Source organism: Erythranthe guttata, chromosome 14, assembly GCF_056151865.1.
Source record: "Erythranthe guttata isolate IM_541 chromosome 14, IM_541, whole genome shotgun sequence".
Lineage (NCBI taxonomy): Eukaryota > Viridiplantae > Streptophyta > Magnoliopsida > Lamiales > Phrymaceae > Erythranthe > Erythranthe guttata.
Genome location: NC_142546.1, coordinates 15376625 through 15397248, shown reverse-complemented (window position 1 = coordinate 15397248; position 20624 = coordinate 15376625). Strand labels below are relative to the sequence as shown.

The 20624-nt window shown below is 28.2% G+C and overlaps 2 long non-coding RNA genes across 2 annotated transcripts; one reads left to right on the top strand and one right to left on the bottom strand.

Moving 5' to 3' along the window:
- Positions 1-4906: 4906 nt before the first annotated feature.
- On the bottom strand, positions 4907-5540 carry LOC105964738 (uncharacterized). Its single transcript, XR_001173406.2, has 2 exons — positions 5312-5540; positions 4907-5214 (listed from the first exon to the last, which is right to left on the bottom strand). It is a non-coding gene; the product is annotated as an uncharacterized LOC105964738 (long non-coding RNA).
- Positions 5541-14174: 8634 nt separating this feature from the next.
- Positions 14175-15822, top strand: LOC148765284 (uncharacterized). The gene is made up of 3 exons (XR_016029781.1): positions 14175-14264; positions 14652-14770; positions 15172-15822. It is a non-coding gene; the product is annotated as an uncharacterized LOC148765284 (long non-coding RNA).
- The last annotated feature ends 4802 nt before the right edge of the window (positions 15823-20624 follow it).

Below are 20624 nucleotides of genomic sequence, written 5' to 3'. Positions count from 1 at the left end.
ATAATGATATAATTGACATTATAAATTTTAATTCAGCAATAAATATATATTTAAAATTGCATTAAAAATATAGAGGGTAAAATTGACATTACATTAATAATATATAATGGCCAATTTTTTGAAAATATTAATTATACGAAGGGTATTTACGACAATACGTAAATGAGGAAAAAATGGATTTTTTGGCAGGGACACGTGGCGCAATATAAATGGGGTATCTCATAAAAGTTTAGAACATGGGATCTCACCCTAGAAAGACCCTTATCATCAATCATATGTTTAGTCATCATCGAAGAGATTAACACTACCATACAGAACGAAGTTTTCGTGCATAAACGGGAAACGTCAAGGAAAAAGAAGCAAAGACGACGAATAATAAATAAGCCCAAAATTCATTTGGGCAGCAGCACAATTAAACCCCTATTACCGATCCAATCGCAGGTAATGGACGGGAATATGCAACGCACAAAAGCGGAAAAAATAAAATCCCACAAATGACAGATTCTAATCAAGAGGAATTACAAACAAAAACAAGAGAAAATTTGGTGAGTGGTGGATGGTCTAGCGTCACGCACAGACCACGGCCCAGGTGAGGAACGGCGGGCAGAATCCCACTGACTATGCCCGTCCCCGCCTGAAGCGGCGAGCTCTTTTCGATCGCCTCCCCTGGTCGACGGTCGGCGGGGGTGGTGTGGAGGATTTAACAGAGAGGGGTCGCGGCTTCGTCGGAGAGAGAGCAGGTGGGAGGAGTTGGGTGCCGAGAAAACGAAAAAAAAAAGATAAAAAAAATTGGTGCAGACGTCTTGTGACGTGAGAAACCGACCATGGGCCCCCACTACTGAGTACCGTCCACAATTTAAGAAAGTGGAAAAGGAAAATTGGGCCAGTTGCTTTTGGGCGTAAAATACCCAAAACGACGTCGTTTTATTACTATAGGTGCCCAAAAAAAAAGAAAAAATAAATTGAGGTAAAGCTGGTGGAGAGTTACATTCTTATATATATATATATATATATATATATATATATATATATATATGGGTTTTTGTGATAAGGTCCCCAACCAAACATGTTTATTATTCTAGGTTTAGGGAACATATCTCTTTCACCAATAAGCCCATCACTTTAATATTTATTATAAATAAAGGAAACACTCATGTATATCCCAATATTACCCTAAACCATTTATACCCAATTCTTAAGTGTAATCCCAATTTAATCAATTTTGTCCAAAAAATCCAATTTTGACCACAAAAATTCAATTTTGACCTTTTTAGGAGCATATTAATATGCTCCAATTCATCCTTTAACTTAATTTAATCTCAATTTGACCCCAAATTTCACAAATTATTCAATTTTGACCTAAATTTTTTTTTTTCCACAAACATTTTTTTTTTCAAATTTTTTTTTTGCCGCCGGTCTCCGGCGTTGACTTTTTTTTTTTTTTTTTTTTTCTTCCGGATTTTTTCGCCGTTTTCCGGCGTTGATTTTTTTTTTCTTTTCTTCCGGATTTTGTTTGGTTTTTTTGTTTTTCCACGTCCGCCGCTAAACGTTGACCGTAATTGTGCTGTCACTGACAAGAAATTAACGTAATTATACTGTCAATGATAGTAAATTGACGTAATTGTACTGCCGTTGACATTACATTTATGTAATTGTGTTGCCGTTGATAGTAAATTAATGTAATATTATTATTTTTTTTTTTATTGTTTTTTTTTTTTTTAATTTTGTTTGATTTGTTGACAAGTCAACATAATTATATTACTGTCGTTGACAGTAAAATAACTGTAAACACAATAATATTACTGTAAACAACATCATTATTATTATTTTTTTGGGGTTTTTGTTCTGTTTGAGTTATTCACGGAGTAACGTAATAATATTACTGTCTATTATTGTAATATTACTGTAAACACAATAATATTATTGTGGTTGACGGTAATATTACTGTTGTTATAGTAATATTGCTGTCAACCACATCAATATTATTATTTTGTTTGGATTTTTTGTTTGTTTGAGTTATTCACGGAGTAACGTAATAATATTACTGTCTATTATTGTAACATTACTGTGGTTGACGGTAATATTACTGTTGCTATAGTAATATTACTGTCACTCACAGTAATATTAATTCTTTTGGTTTTTTTTTTTATTATGTTTACATTTGTTGAACGGTCAACATAGTAATATTACTTTATTACACAATAATAATGAGTTTTGTTGTGTTAATATTAATGTGCTAGAGATTAATATAGCAATATTACTATGTTAAACTATAGTTTAGTTAATTTTACTGTGTTTAACAGTAATATAGTTAACATTACTGTAGTTGACGGTAATATTACTGTTGCTATAGTAATATTACTGTCACTCACAGTAATATTAATTCTTTTGGTTTTTTTTTATTATGTTTACATTTGTTGAACGGTCAACATAGTAATATTACTTTATTACACAATAATAATGAGTTTTGTTGTGTTAATATTAATGTGCTAGACATTAATATAGCAATATTACTGTGTTAAACTATAGTTTAGTTAATTTTACTGTGTTTAACAGTAATATAGTTAATATTACTGTGGTTGACGGTAATATTACTGTTGCTATAGTAATATTACTGTCACTCACAGTAATATTAATTCATTTGATTTTTTTTTATTATGTTTACATTTGTTGAACGGTCAACATAGTAATATTACTTTATTACACAATAATAATGAGTTTTGTTGTGTTAATATTAATGTTCTAGAGATTAATATAGCAATATTATTGTGTTAAACTATAGTTTAGTTAATTTTATTGTGTTTAACAGTAATATAATTAATATTAGTGTCAATCACAGCAATATTGCTGTTTAAACGGAAAAAAAAGTTACAAAAAAAAAAAGAAAAAAAAAAAAAAAAAAAAGAAAAAAAATATTAAAAATTCAACGCGTTGACCGCCAGAATCCTGCGAAAAAATCCGGAAGAAAGAAAGAAAAAAAAAAGAAAAGTTGAAAAGTCAACGCCGGAGACCGGCGTTGACCGCTGGCCAACGCCGGAATCCGGCGAGAAAAAAAAAGTTTTTGAAAAAAAAAGTCTTGAAGGTCGACTTCCAATAGCTTGTGGCTCCGCCCATTTTTGGTTAATTTTCTCAAATCATCCCTTTTAATAACATATCCAATAACATATAAAATGAAATAATTGTTATACATAAAATTTGAAAACTTTGGTATAAAGTAATGAAACACATAATTTAACAAAATGAAATTACCTATAAGCCATGATGGAAAAAGATGTAAACTAATTGCCACACAGTCAATAGGATGAAGAAGAAGATAAGAAACAAAATCTAAACTCGGGTTACCAAAAGAAGAAGCCTTAGATAGGGAAGATATAAAATTCAAATGCTGCAGACATTCTGTAAAACGATGTCACAAAATCCGCTAGGGATGAAAATCAGATTTATTTACCCTTTTCTGTAAAAATCGAAAATCAGATTGTTATAAATAAGATCTAGGAGAATTTGATGAAAATCGATAATAATATTTAAAATAATATTTAGGAGATAAAAATTTGATAAAAAAATAAAAAAATAATATTTAGGAGATAAAAATCTGATAAAAATCGAAAATAAAATTTAAAATAATAGTTAGGAGATAAAAATTGATAAGAAATCGAAAATAATATTTCAAATAATGTTAATGAGATAAAAATTGATAAAATATGAAAATAATAATTAGAATAATATTTAGGAGATAAAATATGATTAAAATCATTTCGTAATAACTCCAATTCCACATTCATACCACTCCTCGGTATCATATTGAACCATGTAGGTTTTCTTGATTGCTTCAAGCGTATATTGACCAAACTGATGAATTGTATTATAAAGATGTTTAGTATGTTTCTACATAAATAATCTTTAGCGCATATAAGATCCTTTCCAATTAATAGTTTGATTAAGTTAGGTGTCTCATAAAATATATTAGACTCATCGAATTTTGTAGTTCGATCTTCAATATTCATCTGTAACTGAAAATTATTATTTAAATAATATTAAGGAGGTAAAAATTTGATAAAAATCGAAAATAATATTTAGGAGACAATAATCTGATAAAAAACGAAAATAATATTTAGGAGATAAAAAAACTAATAAAAACATGATAAAATTCGAAAAAAATATTTAAAATATTATTTAGGAGATATATATTTGATAAAATTCGAAAATAATATTTAGGAGTCAAAAATCTGCTAAAAGTTGAAAATTATATTTAAAATTATTGTTAGGAGATATAAATTTGATAAAAAAAAAAAAAAAAGGACTATTAGTGAGAAACTCCCTATCATTTTTTTAATAAATGTGGATCCAGTCCCTTTTTCTTTATTAGTGATAGGCCCAACTATTTTGTATTCCCAAATTTACCCTTCTTTACGATCCTCCACTACTTTAATGCATATTTCATTTTATTTTCTTTTAATTATAATATTTGTTTATTTATTTATTTAAATAAATTTTTTAATTTGTTTTTTCATTTTTAATTATTTTTTCAATTTTAGGTTTTCAAATTGGTTATAAAATTTTCGAAAATTTCAAAATCAACTATTTCCAAAATCAATTATTTCCATAATCAACTGTAAATTACTTAAAACAACTATTTTTTTTTGTTCGTTTATTTTCCGTATCAGCAACCACAAAATATTTATTTTTAATAGTAGGTTCACTAAAACATAAATCAACTACAAAATTAACAAAAATGAAAAATCAACAATAAAAAATTGAGAATCAACTAAAAAATTGTCAAAATCAACTACAAATTACTGAAAACGATTACTTATTTAGTTGTTTTGTTCGTTTATTTCCCGAATCAACAACCACAAAATAGCTGTTTTTAATAGCATTTTACTAAAAAGAAAATCAACTACAAAAATCAACGATAAAAAATCGAAATCAACTAAAAATTGTTCAAAATTAACTGTAACATTATCCCATTCTCTCTAATTACAACAATTCAAATCTCTTATAACTATTCACTCTAAAATATAATAAATCTAAAAAAATCAATAAAACTTGTCATTTTAACGCATAATAATAATTAAAGTGCCAAGAATACAATATAACTTTCTCAATTTATTCTTTAGAGGCCAAGAACCCATATCCGACAGCCACGGGAAACAACAGCACTATGGGACTCTCTTCCGCCGTATGTGGGAAATAAAAAACCAAACTTTTTATTTCCTGAATGATTCATTCAACAACGAAATTACAGAAAATGAAAATTGGAATATTTTGAGCCCCTAATTTCTACCATGGAAGAAGAACAAAGTTTTCTTACCGAATTAAAATTAAATTCTTTCCGAAACCCTAGCCTCTCAACGACTTTGCGGCTGCAAGCGGAGACAGTAGTGGAGAGCGGCGACCGGCGGAAGTCGAGGGGAGGAGATGGCGGCGGCGGGACTGAGGTAGAGGGGAAATGACGGCAGTCTGTGGAGAGAAAAGGGAGGAAGAAGAGAAATAGCGTGAAATATAATTTCAGAATTTAGGGATCACAGATCTAAAGTAATAAGAGATTTAAAGGCAAATTAGGTATATTGGATAATAATTTTATAAATATCTATTTAATTAAATAATTAAGGGGGTTTCCACTAATAATATAAAAGGCAATAGATCCACCTTTATTATACTAAATGAGTAATTATCCCAAAAAAAAAATATGATTTATAATAATATTTAGGAGATAAAAATTTGATAAAAATAAAAAATAATATTTAGGAGACAAAAATCTGATGAAAAATAAAAAGTAATATTTAAAATAATATTTAGGGGATACAAATATGATAAAATTCGAAAATAATATTTAAAATAATATTAAGGAGATAAAAATTTGATAAAAATTGAAATATTACAAATATGACATTAGGGTTTCTTAGGGTTGCCTAGCGTTTCTTTCTTTTATATATAAGATATATAATATATAAAAAGAAGATCTATGCCCTCAATGATTGACATGTGGTAAATGATGATGTCATTTATCAAAATTGCTTAGCTGGAGTTCAATTGATGAGGTGGATTCTTCAATTCGTGAGTTGTCAATTTTGTTTTGGTATGTAGGGGTTGTCTAGGGTCCGAGAGGGTTGTACTTCTCGAACCATAATCTTCCAATAAAATTGTGCCATGTCAGATTAGTACGAACCCATGAAAAAATTGTACGATACCTACCTTATGAGTAAAATTACACAAAAACCCTTAAAGATAAAATTTAATTATAAATTAACATTAATATCTAAGTTTAATTACAGAGCAATAGTTATCATAAAATTAGTAACCTAATTATTGATTAACTTTATGTTTCGTTCATTCCTGCATTCATCTCCCTCTCTCATTTGTTCTTCCGGCTGACGATTGAGCATCCTCTTCTTTGGGTAATTGTGAGTTTATGCTGTGAATTATATCTCATAGAGTTATTTTTTTCTCGAATCTTCCTTTTGAATTCTGCAAATATCTCATTTAATTATGTTCGTATGCGTGAACATTTTTGCTTTGATTTTGTGTAAGATCTAATTTTTGAACTCGTAGCTTTCCAGAAATCCATTGGTTTGTGAATTGATCAAAGTCGGGTTAAAGTTTTCCTTTTGTCGCCTGTTTATTTTGATTGCATTGCTTTGAACTTTTCTCGTTCTATTTTTTAATGTGATCTCCTTCATCTATACTTACGCAACGATGAAATTTATAAAATTATTTGCGGTTGCGATTAAGATGGTGCGTGTGTGTGTGTGTGTGTGTGTGTGTGTGTGTGTGTGTGTGTGTGTGTGTGTTGTGGTGTTCTGTGATGAAAGTCCTGAGTGAAATAGCATATTAGTTGGACAGAGGAACATCAGGGGTGTGATCTTCTTGTTCAATTAGCTTTGTTTCTTTGAATTGAAGTATTTTATTTTCATAGTCTGTAAGTGTCCTCATTATTGTCAAATTCAAAATGAAGTTATTTCGGCAATTTTTGGAATAGTTTAGATACCTCTTCGTAAGACAGGCATAACTCTTTCGTCTCAACTCCAAATGCGAAGTATAAATATGATACAGAAAGCCAGAAGAAGGCTCTACAACTTGTATGCTTGGATATTTAGGAAATTCAGACTGGATCGAGGTCAAAGTTTAGGCCGAAGTCGCTGCACCTGCACATACCACATTCTGCCGACGCTGTTCAGATTTTGAATTTTCTATGCAGCTAACTTTTGGGAGTTCCTCCATATTTCTTGCAACATAATGTTTTTGATGGAACTAAATGCAGACACATAAGTGTGTTGATTAATTTTCAAGTGGGATATGGACCTAGATAGTTTGTTAACATACTCATTGCCACTAAGGGGATACAAACAACAGATATGTATTGTGTAATGGTCAATGGCAACCAATGGTTTATCGTATGTCCTCGATGGCTGTCCAAATCCAGATCTGCAATGTCATTTTCTCTTTTTTTTTTTTTTTCTTTTTCATTTCAATATATGTAGATTGGTAATGGCCTCGAGCCCATTTCCTTTTGGTTGAAAAAAGTAAATTATTGGCATAGTGATTTAATGATGAAATCTTTTATATATATATATATATATATAACTGCATGTCTTTTACAATTTCGAAAGGACGATTCCGACACATGCCAAAGGACGATTGTAAAAAATCGAACGCCCTAGTTATTTGTTGCATCAATTCTCAAAATAAAAAGCATATAATCTTTTTCTAGTGACTTTGGAACAACTCTACCAAGCTGGAGTATATTTGCTCTTTTACGGCATGCGTATCACTAGTGTTTAGCGTATAACTGGTAGCCGATGTGTGCGTTTTCAATCTTGCAACTCCAGAAATATCTTTCGGATTTTGAAACAGGGACAAATTTCAAGAGGAATACTTCATTCTAGAACTCTTAACACAACAGGGAAGAATGATAAACTGTACAGCTCTATTTTACCAACTTCATCAAATTTCTGTATTTCAAGCATACAAATTCTATCTCCGTCAAGAAAACTTATTATAGTCACAAAAGCTGTACAAGTCAACCAACGCTTGATCTATCTAAAGAAAATATACAGAGAATTAAAAATATGAAAAATGTGTAGACATCTTCTTCAATGTTTGTACTGCAACCACACTTCTCTACAGTCTCACTCTCGAATGTGTCCTTTATCAAAGGAATCACACCAACAAAATGTCAAGGCCTCACTTCTCCACCTTAACAGAGAATTCAAGTTTGACCTGCTTGATCCTCGATTCTTGCCACCACTAGCAATCTCTTTCCGTTTTTGCCCCGTATAATTTCTCTTGTTTTGCCTGCAATTCTCAATTTGGGGGCAGGTTACACATATAAGCAAATACACAGCTTGTCCCGTGTCACAGTGTCATATTACCCAAGATTGGAAAGATACAACAGTTTGCGAGTTGTCTAAGGAGACAAATATGTATCGAACATCTAGCAAAATTCTCAATTCTAGCAATAAGAAACATAAAAGTAAAAAAATGAACAACAAAATAACTGTTGAAATTCTCAATTCTAGCGACGATCAATAAACAACTAAAAAAAATGAAAGAACGAAAAAATCGATCACTAATAATACTGAAAAAAAAAAAAAAACATGAACAAATATTCCATCAATCAAAGTACTAATCATTAATTCTTATTTAAAAAAAAAAGTACTAAACATCAACGGAATATAGCAATTTTTGGGGCAGGCATCTCTGTCCGGAATACTCACATTCCCAAATTAAATTAGCGGTTTAGCCCCAACCCCTCTCCCCGGCGAGACTAGGGGTGTAAACGAGCCGAGCTCGCCTCTTTTGGCTCGCTAGAGCTCGAGCTCGAGCTCGTCGAGCTCCTCTTTTTTTGGCTCGAGCTCGAGCTCGTGTCAATTTTGTCGAGCTCGAGCTCGAGCCCATTGTCTTTTTTTTTTTTTTTTTAAATATTTTTTTAATTATTATTTTATTATTAAAAATTATTTAAAAAAATAAAAAATAAAAACTAAATTATAATTATATATATTTTTAATATTTGTATTTATTTCTATAATATTTTACATTATTATACATTATGTAAATAAAAAAAACATATAAAAAATAAAAATAAAAATAAAAAAATAATAATAAATCCGGCTCGCGAGCCGGCTCACGAGCTCATGAACAACTGAAAATCGGCTCGGGCTCGACTCGTCAGAAAGCTCGAGCTCGAGCTCGAAAATATCGAGTCCGAGTTCGAGCTTTTTACGAGCCGGCTTTTCGAGCTCACGAGTCGGCTCGGCTCGTTTACACCCCTAGGCGAGACAATGAAGCAGAACGAGAAAACTAGAGATTCTGAGATTTTTGTTTGGTGAAGAACATTCGTGAGGTTATGACAGATTTTGAGTGTGAGGTCTTGAGATACTATGAGATTTTGTTAATTCATTATGACTATTAAAACATTTTTAATTAATATTTTAATTTGTTGATTAATAAATATTTTAATTTATTGATTTGAGTTTATAAGGTTAATTAAGTCATTTATACAAAGTACGATGTGTGTACGATAGAGTACGATGTGTTTTTACTGGATTCGTACTTTAATTTTTAAATCACTGGTGTCGTACTAGGTCGTACAAAAAATCAATGGATGAGATCAAAAATTTACTATTTGTACGGCCCAGATTCAATCGTTATGGTCCGAGAAGTACAAAACCTCTCGAACCCTAGACAACCCCATGTATTTAAGTTATTTCGTATTTAACATTTATACACTTATTTAATAATTACCCCATATATATATATATATATATATATATATATATATATATATATATATATATATATATATATATATATATATATATATATATATATATATATATATATATATATATATAATATTTCATGCATTTAATATCCTATAAAATTGAAAAATATTATTTTTTTATAGTTTTTATTTTCTGAAATATATTTTTCGATATTTAGTATGAATAATCGATTTTTTATTTTATTTTATACATATATATTATCGAATTTAGTATCTCTTTTATAATAATATACAAAATCTTTTAAGAATTTATATTCATATTGTTTTATAAATATATATTAAAGTATATTATTAATGCATTATTATGTGTTATATTAATCCAATTAGTACTAGGTTAATTAATCAAATGAAATATAATAAAATTTTATGTTTTTTCATATATATATATGAATCTACATCATCCTATTGTGCACTATTCTATTAATGTATTGTTTTAAAATTTTAAATTAATTTATCTTATTATTCCATTATCATATAAATGGAATAATAATATTTCAATTAATGGAATGAAATATATTTTCTGAATTTAATATAAGTATATATAATAAAATAAAATTAATATTTTGTATGTATAGAAACTACATAATATATATATATATATATATATATATATATATATATATATATATATATATATATATATATATATATATATATATATATATATATATATATATATATATATATATATATATATATATATATTGTGATACTCAATCATAGTCAATCATAGGAAATTATAAAGGTAATAAATCATTAATGCTCATATTAAGCAATCATCTATATATTTTACCTTTATGGATAAAGTACCATTTATTCTAATTATGCCCATCTATAGTAAACAATCTATACATATCAATCTACATACATAATTATGTTTTTTTCGTACTTTTCGTATATACTTATTTTATTAAGGTATTTTTCAGAAATCGGTCAACATAAATGATTCAATATTTTTCCATAAGTATATTATTCAATTGTGTTATATCTAATTTTCTTAAATTATATTCCATAATTGTTGTTAAGAATTTTCCTAATTTATATGATTTTCACTTTTTAAACCACATTCTACCCATCTATATATAATAAATTCATTCACTCCATTCATCATTTTATTCATACTTCGAATTTTGTTGGCTTTTTTTTTTCTTCTCTATATTCACGTCAATGTTTTTTGTTTAGTTTTATCTTCTTTTTTATTTTTATTTTTATTTTTTTATTTTTTTTTGCTCGTCCTTCATTATTGTCATTATTGTCATTATCTGGCTAATAATTTATATATTTTGTGATTTTTGCATTCACTTTGTATATTGTTTCCTATTTGTTTTTATGTTGTATCAATTTAATTTTATGTTGTGCTCATTCCTAATTAATGCTAATATAATTTGCATTCTCTAATAAAAAAATTATCCTATTTTATCTTATATTTTAGAAGGGCAACAACGGATAACTCCTGGAAAAGATGGGAGATGTGATTCCGCGAAGGTAAAAGCATAAGTTATCAGTTATTTATCATAAAATATGTCGAGTGTTGCTATGTTAACTCTTAACTAGGGGTGGTTTCGGTACGGTTGCCAAATATTTTGATCAATACCGTGTACCTACCGAATTATATGGTATTGAAAAATTCGATACCGTTACTGTACCAACAAGTGCGTTATACCGTTATTCGGTATACCGTTACTTTCGGTACGGTATATCGGTACATGGTAACTCTACCGTTAATTTTAATTTGTCACTTTGAAGACGATCTTTATAAAAACACAACACTTTAAAAAAGAACATTGGTTATTTATATGATCATATTCAATTTTTTAAAGCTTCTTGAATATTTGTCAAACTTCAACTTCACTGATTTAGCCACACCTTGCAAAATAAGATTACTAGAGTCATGATTTTTTTTTCAATCTCAATTTGCAGCCGTACTATTTCAGTGAAAACCAAATGGGATGTACGTTTTTTTTGTTGCACTAAACTTCAATGTTGTCTCATAAATTTTTAAGAACTGTAATTCAATTTTTAAGTTTTGATCTATTTATTTTATGTAGTAATTTTAATTTTAGTTAATTACTAACCAATATAAAATAAATATATATTAATTAAATTGTAAATTTCAAATTTGCGGTACGGTACGGTATTACCATGGTACCGCTACCGTACCGTATGATAGTGGTACGGTACCAATACCGTACCAAATGTAGTGGTTACCGAAGCTTCAGCAATTTTTCGGTATTGTTTGGTAGGTATACCGTGGTATTTGGTAGGCGGTAATTATTTTCCAGCCCTACTCTTAACTCTCAATTAAACTGGAGAGAATTGATATGCGCTCATTATTTGTTTTACATACTTAAAATTGCTAATTATTTATGCTTTTTTAAATAGATTTTGCACAAAACTTAACATAGGAATCATTGTGATATTTTTTCTCATTACAGTTTGTGGCAAATGCTAATATATATATACATAACTTCATTATCCTTCTACAAAGCATGATGATTAAAGCATGATGATTATTTATGTCTTTCCTTATTTTGTTTCATTTTGCTATTACGACTTTCAATTTGCATATGTATTACTTTTGTTATATTTGCTAATTATATCTTTGTTGCTAATTGAACCAACAAACCATAAAGGTAGAAGAACTAAACCATTGATGAGATTATATTTCATAATGTATTTATAAATTTCTTCAAAATGAATTGATTATGAAATCAGTCAATTATTTTTATGACATACTATTATTATTATTATTATTATTATTATTATTATTATTATTATTATTATTATTATTATTATTATTATTATTATTATTATTATTATTATTATTATTATTATTATTATTATTATTATTATTATTATTATTATTATTATTATTATTATTATTATTATTATTATTATTATTATTATTATTATTATTATTATTATTATTATTATTATTATTATTATTATTATTATTATTATTATTATTATTATTATTATTATTATTATTATTATTATTATTATTATTATTATTATTATTATTATTATTATTATTATTATTATTATTATTATTATTATTATTATTATTATTATTATTATTATTATTATTATTATTATTATTATTATTATTATTATTATTCTTCTTCTTCTTCTTCTTCTTCTTCTTCTTCTTCTTCTTCTTCTTCTTCTTCTTCTTCTTCTTCTTCTTCTTCTTCTTCTTCTTCTTCTTCTTCTTCTTCTTCTTCTTCTTCTTCTTCTTCTTCTTCTTCTTCTTCTTCTTCTTCTTCTTCTTCTTCTTCTTCTTCTTCTTCTTCTTCTTCTTCTTCTTCTTCTTCTTCTTCTTCTTCTTCTTCTTCTTCTTCTTCTTCTTCTTCTTCTTCTTCTTCTTCTTCTTCTTCTTCTTCTTCTTCTTCTTCTTCTTCTTCTTCTTCTTCTTCTTCTTCTTCTTCTTCTTCTTCTTCTTCTTCTTCTTCTTCTTCTTCTTCTTCTTCTTCTTCTTCTTCTTCTTCTTCTTCTTCTTCTTCTTCTTCTTCTTCTTCTTCTTCTTCTTCTTCTTCTTCTTCTTCTTCTTCTTCTTCTTCTTCTTCTTCTTCTTCTTCTTCTTCTTCTTCTTCTTCTTCTTCTTCTTCTTCTTCTTCTTCTTCTTCTTCTTCTTCTTCTTCTTCTTCTTCTTCTTCTTCTTCTTCTTCTTCTTCTTCTTCTTCTTCTTCTTCTTCTTCTTCTTCTTCTTCTTCTTCTTCTTCTTCTTCTTCTTCTTCTTCTTCTTCTTCTTCTTCTTCTTCTTCTTCTTCTTCTTCTTCTTCTTCTTCTTCTTCTTCTTCTTCTTCTTCTTCTTCTTCTTCTTCTTCTTCTTCTTCTTCTTCTTCTTCTTCTTCTTCTTCTTCTTCTTCTTCTTCTTCTTCTTCTTCTTCTTCTTCTTCTTCTTCTTCTTCTTCTTCTTCTTCTTCTTCTTCTTCTTCTTCTTCTTCTTCTTCTTCTTCTTCTTCTTCTTCTTCTTCTTCTTCTTCTTCTTCTTCTTCTTCTTCTTCTTCTTCTTCCACTACAAGAAAACGAGGCTTTCATAGCATATTGCTATAGCGCTTTAAGAATAAGTGCTATAATTATTTTCTCGATGTTTGATAATTTATAAATATAGAATAAGAAACGCTATAACATAAACAAAATATAGGGCGCCGTGATTTTCATATTAATAGCCTTCAAAATACAATAATTATTGTTAAATAAATTATGAATCATATAAACCCTCACCCCATCTGCCGAGTCCTTCACCCCAAGCCAGAATGCTATCTCTATATACCGTCGGTGAGCCATTTTTTCAATTCTCTACATTTTGCAGTCGTATATGTTACATTTTTTCTCTATATTTCTCTCGTTATGTGTTTTTTCTTTGGGGTAAAGATCTCGTTTTCTAGGGTTTTTTTGATAAAATTGGGAATTGGGAAGATTTGGCATCGGGATGAAGATTATCGAGATAGAAGTCGTTATCGAGCAGACTGATGAGGTAACCCGCTATACTTTGCCCTTATTTCGTCAAGAGACTCCCATCAATTTGTAAACCTCCAATCTCCCATTTCATTTTATGTCATATTATTATTGTTGTCTATTTATTATAGGTTTTATATTTACTTTAATCCCATTTCTTTGTAGTTTATTTTTCTCAATGATCGATAGTAGAATTATATTCTTAGTGAAATATTCATTTTACTTTCTCTTTTTATTGTGGGATTGGGGGTGGAAGGGACACTATTGAATCACTCGTTAATCTATACATAATTTATTTTATTTTATTTGGTTACCTTTAGTTAATTTGAAATTTTATTAATATAACGAACAACTTGATTTCCACTTTTCATTTGTTCTGTTGGTTATGCTCTTTTATGAGTCTCAGGTGTTGCTTTTATATGTATATAAAGGGCTCTGTTTCCAGCATTGATGTTGAGGAAATAAAGGAGCAGCCAAAGAAATAGGAGGCTTTGCGCAACAATCTGCAAGCAAATATGGACTTGTGTAAGATTTATTTACTCAATTTACTTTCGCATATCTTGTAACCAAATTTTGGTTTTATCATTACGTTGGACCCTCAAAGGTATATATATACTTTGTTGTCAGTTGTTATTAGTTATCAGTATTTCTTTGAATCCAGAGCAGAATGATATTGTTTATAAGATATACAAGTTTTAAGAGGTTATGTATCAATCAAGTTAGAAGACAATGGTTAAATTTGATAATGTTAAAGGCTAAAGCCTTATTAACTCTGCTACCAATGTCTCCTAGCACCCTTAGCAGTTTCTTGTGGAATTACATTATGTTCTTGAATCATAATATTTTTATTAATATCCTTTTACACCTTAAAATTAATCTTTTTGTTTTATCAGTTGTTAACATTGAGCTAACTTTGTGTTTGATAGGCTTTTAACTTAAGAAAAATGTTACTATGGATTGGGCTTCTTTTCCAGGCTTCTTTGGACTTGCGAAAATTGTAATCTAGAAAGATTGCTTTTGAAGGTTATAATGTTTCTTTTGTTTATGGCACATTGTTTCAACAAGGGACAATTTAAAGCCTCTGTATTTTCTTTAAATGCTAATTGAACTAAGATTTTGAGTCATATAGCATTACATTGTTCCTTTTCAGGTTGATAGTATTACAAAATAAAGATAATAAAAACTTAAAAAGCATATGTCAAATAATTTTATGATAAATGGTAGAGTTGAGTTTGGCTACGAACATTGTAGAAGTCCCAACTGCATGGCTTTGGAAGCCTATATCTGAGATATAATTCATTGAAGATGTCATCGGCATTGTAGTAGAAGCACGGCTAGCAGACAAGTGGTTTGGCTTTATATATAGTTAAGGAATGAAACTTGTATATTTATTGTATTTTTTATTCATGTAGTTGTTCCCTTTTCAATAACTTGTGTTATTTTTTCCTTGTTTTTTAACAGGTCAAGATCAGTAAGGAAAGTAGAAGTCATGATTTTTTTTAGACCTTCTCGTACTGATGTACTTTTGTATTTTATTAGTATGACTACGAAGAGATGACTAGTCTTGTTATTGTTTCAGGGATTTGGTTCAAATATATTAATGAAAGTTATTTATTTCTTATATGGCTATTTTGTATAAATATTTTATTATTTATTGATGCTCAAGATAAGTTGTTAAAGGATACAATAACATGATGTTGTCATGTTACTGCTTCCTAGAAACGCTATAAAAAAGAAAAGGCAATACCATTAAATAAACGTTGTTATTACTAATAATAGCATTTTGTTAGATGCTACTGTAAACCAGAAAAGCGTACGATAGAGTTTAAATGCTATTACCGTCTTATAATAGCACTTTCCACAAGTTATCATAGAGCTTACAATAACACTAAGAAAACGCTATTGTATGATTCACTATAATAGCATTTTATAAACGCTATTGTAGGGTCATGACCTATTATAGCTCGGCCAGACATAGTGTTTTGAAAAACGCTATGGAATCATACGATAGCGTTTTTCAAACGCTATTGATAGGGAATATTGTTGTAGTGTTCTTCTTCTTCTTCTTCTTCTTCTTCTTCTTCTTCTTCTTCTTCTTCTTCTTCTTCTTCTTCTTCTTCTTCTTCTTCTTCTTCTTCTTCTTCTTCTTCTTCTTCTTCTTCTTCTTCTTCTTCTTCTTCTTCTTCTTCTTCTTCTTCTTCTTCTTCTTCTTCTTCTTCTTCTTCTTCTTCTTCTTCTTCTTCTTCTTCTTCTTCTTCTTCTTCTTCTTCTTCTTCTTCTTCTTCTTCTTCTTCTTCTTCTTCTTCTTCTTCTTCTTCTTCTTCTTCTTCTTCTTCTTCTTCTTCTTCTTCTTCTTCTTCTTCTTCTTCTTCTTCTTCTTCTTCTTCTTCTTCTTCTTCTTCTTCTTCTTCTTCTTCTTCTTCTTCTTCTTCTTCTTCTTCTTCTTCTTCTTCTTCTTCTTCTTCTTCTTCTTCTTCTTCTTCTTCTTCTTCTTCTTCTTCTTCTTCTTCTTCTTCTTCTTCTTCTTCTTCTTCTTCTTCTTCTTCTTCTTCTTCTTCTTCTTCTTCTTCTTCTTCTTCTTCTTCTTCTTCTTCTTCTTCTTCTTCTTCTTCTTCTTCTTCTTCTAGCTGTGTCGTAACACCCACATAAGGAAAGTGGATATAAATGGCAAAAAAACAAAAAGGAATCATTTTATACTCTAATTATATTTTTTGAAATGTTTAAAGTTTTATTAGGAAAACTATACATTTTACACTCTAATTATTCTATTTTGAAATGTTTGAAGGTTCCATCATTAAATATAACCTATACAAATCATGAATCATTTTTATGTTTTTCTTCTTATAGAGAATATGTCAATATTTTCTGCATGATCATTTCATTTGTACGAAAAAATAGTTTATTATATAAGTTTGAATCTATCAAAATTTATTTTATGCTTTTATAGAATTTTAAAAAACATAAAAATTTTAGAGATGTTTTTTTAATTTATTTTAAATTTCATAAAATTATTCATAAAAATTTCATAAAATAAGTACTAATTAATTTAATTAATATCGATGATATGTATTTTATGCATAATTTTTGAATTATTTATTTTGCGCATATTTTATATAACTTGAGAAGAAAATATACCATGGCTCTTATTTGTCGGTCTTTGCATCTAACTTTGTGGTGTTGCAGTTTTTTTGTGATTGTCTACGCCTAATTTGTTGGGATATTAGCAACTCAATGGGGAATTAATTATGGAGTATCAAATGGTAAAATTACCATTTTCCAAAACGCAAAGGAGTGGTTTTTTTATACTCCCATCTTATTGAGGTGCAAAACTGCGAGCAAAAAAAAAAAAAAAAAAGGGTATCAATTTTTCATTAAAAATAGCTCATGAAGTTTCAACGTGAAAAAAAAACATCTCAACATATTACAACTAAAAGGGATAGTAATTTATTTGATACATATGGGTTGGAGCGCGTGAATTTGTTTGAAGTATTAAAGTATTATAATAAGTATCAATTAAGTGTTTGATCGTCCATTTTGATATCTCCCAGGCCATTGGAGTTGCTCTATTTAATTATCACATTTATTATTTTTTATAAACCGGTTCAATATGCCGTGTGAAAATTAAAAAAATTCGATATCTTTAATAATGAACAATAAATTTCTTAAAATTTGTTTATACTTTTTGTTTTATATAATTTGTATATTATATGACTAAAATCCGAATCCATTAACTTATGGAAACATATGAAATAATGTGCTTTACATGTCTATAAATAACTTAACAATATATTTATTTAATTATTTATATATTTTTTAGATGAGATATTCTTTTTTTTTTCTAATATATATTAACTAACATCGAGTAGATGTCATAATTTAAACAATAGAACCTAATAGAACCTTACGTATTTTTGAAACTATATTCATATTTTAATTCCTTCTATGTTTTCCTATTTTTGAAGAGGTGATATTTATTTCTATTAAATACTTGACAATAACATCGAGTACATGTCTACAAATTTTATAAACTTTAGGAATAAATTGTATTGTTTTTTTATTTTGATTCTGAAAAGGACGAAATTCCTAAAAGCATCTTCAACTATAATATAATTATAGGGATTCCTTAAACTTAAAAAATCATGCATTAATACAAATGGATATTATTATTATTTATTTTCTATGGGCAAAGACACTATAGTGGTGAATGAGGCGTTCTTGAATGATTTTAGATTAATTTATATTATAGTGTTATTTATTTATCCGGTTATTTTTGAAAGTATTATTTATGTAAAAAAATTAACTGAATTTATTGATTTTTAAATACGGTATATATAATTAATTTCTATTAACTGAATTGAAAGATTTTCAATACCGTATTTAACTGAATTGCAAAATTAATCATCTTTATATTTAATTTTTTTTATATTGCAAGATTTTTTTGTAGAAGTTATTGTCTTATTTTTTTGGGTTGTCTCCTTTATTTGTTTGATTTGATTTCATTTACTAATATATAAATCTTTTGGATTTCCATTTTTTCCATAAAATAAAGTTCATGCTCAATACTATTTAAACCCCTGCAGATTGATTTCATTTTTATCTACCACCACTCCAGTACAAAGTGCACAATATTCGTATTATACAGTTTCATATTACATTTGTTTTTATCCTTTCTTATAGATTTTTATAATTATATATGCATGGTTTTATATTCATAATTATTTTTATATATACATATGAGTATTATTTGTTGTTCTTTCTTTTGAGTTGTTAATTTTAATACATTTTTTTTAATTTTTTTATGCAGTTTATTATACAAAGTCGTTCTTATTTTATGGCGATCAAAAAAGTTGTTTGCGCTCAATCCAAACTATGTGTTCTTTGCAACGCGTATTATTGTATGTGGGGTGACTGAAATGGAAGATTTCAAATCTTTCTTTTGTTGTGGTTTATGCGATGAGGCTTTTATACATGAACGATGTATTCCTGCAAATCAGTGTTGGACCAATGGATCCACGTGGAGGTCTGATTCATGTGATTGGTTATTTAATATGTGTATGTACAAACCATTTGCAATTTAAGAGAATCTCAATATTGATGATGCTGAAGGGATGGACAATGGCTCGATGTTGAATACGAAGGGGGTTCGTTGAATAAAATTAGTTTGTGTGGAACAAAAAATAATTCACGCAGGATATACCTCACAATTGGTTGGAATTCGTTTTGTACATTGAACGATCTTATTATTGGCAACAAATATTCGTTATCGTTCGACGCCATAAGAAATATAATAAAAGTTAAGAACATAGAATATATTATTACAGTTTGCATTTATGTTTGGTAGTTATTCTAATGTTTTTATTTTCTACGTCTTTATGTCTTTATGGAGTATCCTAGATATAGATTTTGATTTGCGTGTAACAATATATATTTTATTAATTTCTTGATACATCTGTTTATATTTTTTTTACGTTTAAATTTTATAATCAGATCATCTCTTGTCGTTTTTAACAATACAATCTCAAAATTCAAATTTAACTACGCATTGTTACTTAATTTTATATATAGATTGTTCCAACTGTGTTTTATCAATTATTTTTTATATCTCCAATATGAATTGTCGTATACGACACGCTGTTAATATTCTCGGAAAACATCATTTATAATAATAATATACATATATATTAATATACATCAACAAGACCTAATAAACAACTAAAAAATTTAAGTATTGAAATTCGTATTATTGTTACAAAATATATGGTTATATCTATAACGAAAATAATTATGATTAATATTGTAGAATATTGACTATTAAGGTTTACTACTCCTCATATCTTCAACAAATATCGGATTTAATGATTTGGCATGCGTTAATTTAACAAGTATCACTACTAGAAAATTGCCATTTAGCAACGGAACAATCTGTCGCGAATTGGCCAAAATCTGTCGCTATTGAGTATTTAGCAACGAAAATGGTCCGTTGCTAAATAAATCGCTAAAAGGCGCTTCGCTAAAATTTGCTACGACTATATAATATCCGTTGCTACATTTAGAAACGGAATAATCCGTCAATAATGACAGATAATGACGTCGCTAAATCCGATCCACAAACGCAATATATTGCGTCGCTAAATCCATTAATCCGTCGCTAGTTGAAACAAATATTCTTATTAGAAAGAGATGTATCCTTTACTAAATCCGTTACAAAACTCTGTCAAACGAATAAAAAAAATATTTTTTAAATACACCAATACCATATATATGGTATTGATGTATTTAAAATATATATATATTAATATAAATTGAACATAAACAAATTCAACCAACACTATATTTAATTTTCGTTAAAATTGTAGTAACATATCAAAAATAATACACA